Raw genomic sequence first — 3,893 nt, forward strand, 5'->3', positions numbered from 1 at the left:
ACATCGAACATCGCCGCCTCTGCCAATTAATTGTTCATTCGTGCATCAACATTGTTAATTGAATGTGCTTGGGTTAGAGGACTCCCTACACAGACATACACACACGAATGTGCATACAAATTGGATAGAAAATGAGTAGAGATTGAGGCTCGATTCTTCTCGCCGTCAATGCAACTGGTTGCTTGTGCAAAAACAGTACCTTAGCTCTTGTATTGTGGAGTTCTTGTTCGATCTGAGCTAGCCTGATCCTGCTGGACAAGAGCCGTTCGATATAAGCCTGATAGAGAATGGTTCAAGTACATGCTTTTACCTGTGTTAGAGCTTAGAATAATCACAGCCATTAAATCTAGAATGGGTGGCATCAAAGATAGCTAAAGAAATTGCTTTTAGGGAGTTAAGTATAGGGGTTCGGTTAGATCCAACCACTACCTAACTCCTTCAAATTTAAGGAGCTATGGTTTAGGACAACATTTAACGAGTTATAGGATAGGGTGTCGGCTATTGTTGGGCCTGCAGAACTCCATCAAGAAGGGAAGAACCAGAAGAGCACATTTATTTCCAGACGGCAAGGAGGCAGCAATTCCGCCATAGCTGGAAACCGCTTAAAGAATGAAGCACGAGAATGAAAAAAAAATATGTCATAAGAGCTTTACTTACAATGGTTGAATGATTATTGACGCTAATTTCGAAAGGATCGGGAGCATCAATCCATGTTACTTCATCTAATCACACGCTAGAACTGACTAAGAATGTCGATACACCTAGGAAAAAATCTCACTATGTTCTTATTGACTGTACCCATGTCTGTATGCAAATTAACGAATGGTGGGTCTTCTAGTATATACACTTTCATGTAATAGAAGATATAAATGGGAATGCATCTTTGAAAAAGTTTCACCCTCCTCGCGTCCCTCGCGTCGCCCCCGCCCTGGGCGACTCGGGGGCCTCCAACCCTAGGCACCGCCGCCGCCCTCTCCTTCTCCCCTCCTCGCGCCGCCGCGGGGTGAAACCCGCGTGGCAGACGGCGGTGGCGGGGGGACTCCCTCTCCCGCCTCCCCTTCTTCCGCGGGCGGCGGATCTAGACGGCAGGCGGCGGTGTACTACTAGGAAAAGGGCTATAGATGGAATTGACACTAATGGCGCACCAGACATGTGGCGCACCATGTGTTGGTACGCCATTAGTGTCCAAATACCACGGTGCGCCATTAGTAAAAATATTTTTAAAAAAATTTTGTTCAAAATTACTAATGGCGCACCGTGGGACTGGTGCGCCATTACTACTAGTAATGGCGCACCACTCCCACGGTGCGCCATTAGTAACTTGGCCACCACTTCCACCGAATGCACCCCCATGTGGATCGCCTTTTCAATTTTAAAAAAATAAAAGAAAATGATGAAAATGTCAAAAAATAAAAGAAAATAAGTTTCCCATGTGATATGTGGCCTAGTTGTTGGGAAAATTTGCAAATATGAATTTTGACTTCATTTGCAAAATCTCGCGAGAATTTGTAAAAATGGGCATAACTTTTGCATACTAACTCGGATGAAAAAGTTTTTTATATAAAAAATCATCTACTCGAAAAGTTACATCCAAATTTAACGGGGTAACCCCGTTAAACATTTTCAAAGACCTCAAAAACCTAACAGAAAAAAAGATACGGGGCTTTTAAGATCTGGAGAGGCAAAAAAATTCAAAAAAATTCAAACTTACTAATGGCGCTCCTACCCATGGTGCGCCATTACTATCTTCCCGCCTTCAAAATTCAAAATAAGTCAAAAAAAAATAAAAAAAAGTTACTAATGGCGCACCTGCCCATGGTGCGCCATTAGTATCTTCCCGCCTTCAAAATTCAAAAAAAATAAAAAAAATAAAAAAATTTACTAATGGCGCACCTGCCCGCGGTGCGCCATTAGTATGCCGTATATATGGCTGGTCGTGGTTCTCTCCTCCTTATCTCTTCATTCCACCTCTCCTACACTACATCTTCTCCTCTCCTCCACCATACTTCTCCTCTCCGGTGACCTCCTCCCTCCTCCCCTCCCCTCCCCTCACGGTTTCTTCTCCCTCCTCTCCGGTGAGCTCCTCCTCCCTCCTCTCCGGTGAGCTCCTCCTCCCTCCTCTCCTCCCATCCCCTCATGGTTTCTCCTTCCGCCTCTCCGATGCTCCGGTGAACTCCTCTCCAGCGACCTCCTCCTCTCCGGCGATGTAGGCGAGCGCCTCTCCGGTGACCTCCTCCTCCTCCTCTCCGGCGAACTCCTCTCCGGCAAAAGACCACGGCAAAAGAACGTACAAGATCCAAAAACAGGAACAAAATTTGAAATAATGTCGTGCCAAAAAACAAGCAAAAAAAGAGCAAAAAATGGGCAAAAAATCACGATCCAGATCTAGATTCAAAATGGCGCATCACTAATGGCGCATCACTAAACAGTGTGCCATTAGTATGCCCAAGTTACTAATGGCGCATCCCGTTGTCGTGCGCCATTAGTATGCCAGCACCTGGGTATACATGGCCCCTGGGAGGCATACTAATGGCGCACCGTGGCCTATACTAATGGCGCACCAGTGGTGCACCATTAGTATACCAGATACTAATGGCGCACCAGTGGTGTGCCATTAGTAAAAATTACTAATGGCGTGCTAGTAATGGCGCACCAGTGATGCGCCATTAATGGCCAAATTAGGTGCGCCATTAGTAGCGGTTTTTCTAGTAGTGCTCCTGCGGCGGCAGGCCTCGGCGAGTGGTGGCGAGGCACGGGGCACGCGGCGGCGTGCCTCGGCAGGCGGTGGCGACTGTGCGCGGGGCTGACTCCGGGGCGGCGGCGCAGGCTTGGATCCATCGTGGATCTGACCTGTGGGCGCGGCCTCGGCCTCCCCTGCTCGGCCGGCGGGTCTCGGTGGGGGGGCTTTCCCGTGCTGAGATCTGCCAAGCGGGATCATCCAGATCCCGGCAAGGACGGCGGCGACCCGTGCACGAGAGATGGAGGTCTTCGATCAGATCTGGGTGAAAACCTGCTATTGGCTATTGCCAAGGCCGGCGATGGCGACGCTGTCTGCGCCGTTCCCTTCCTGAAGGCATCGTCGTGGAGATGTTCAAGGCCACTCTCTGCTATCTCCGGGGGAAACCCTAGATCAGTAGATCGGATGACGGCGGCTCTCTGGTGTCGTTTTCCCCCATGAGGGCGTCATTCTTGGAGGTGCACACGGGCTCGAGGGACTAGAGGACGGCGACTCTGGTGGAGCGGTGCTTCATCTTTCCCATTGAAGGTGGCGGATCTCGGCGGCGTGGTGCTGTTGAGACTCGGCGGCTGATGCGCGGAGATGGACTCCCGCAGGAGGAGGTTGTTGTCTGGCGTCATGGTGACGTCGATGGCTGAGTGGCCAGACAAGGTAGAAGCTTCAATATGACCTGAAGACGGACTTGTGGAAGATGGCGGCGATGACACACGAGTGTGTCTGACCGGATTCTGTCCCAAACCCGGTATGTGGCTCGGCTGGGGCTTCCGAATATGTTTCGGCTTCCGGCTTTTGATGTTAGGATTAGGTGAGTGGTTTGGGTAGTGGCCCAGCTAGCACCCCTTCATCATTTTGGACAGGAGTAGCGGCATGTAACGCCCGGATAATCTTGCTATAGTAATCCCACGCTAATCATGGCACGTCATCCCGATTACTGTTGCTATCCTCGCAATAATTCGAAACCGTTCAAATTCAAAATTCAAATTGATGAAAACAATAAAAGTTTTCAAAATTTAAATCTAAAATGTCCGGGGGTTGTCAAATATTACAAAGGTAATTATGGTGAAGTAAACACATTTTTATAAAATGCATAAATAATTTAAATTGAGTAAAACAGAAAAGAAAATAAATTAAAAAAAAAAACAACAGACACCCCCCC

This window comes from Triticum aestivum, chromosome 1A (assembly GCF_018294505.1).
Source record: "Triticum aestivum cultivar Chinese Spring chromosome 1A, IWGSC CS RefSeq v2.1, whole genome shotgun sequence".
Taxonomy (NCBI): Eukaryota; Viridiplantae; Streptophyta; class Magnoliopsida; order Poales; family Poaceae; genus Triticum; species Triticum aestivum.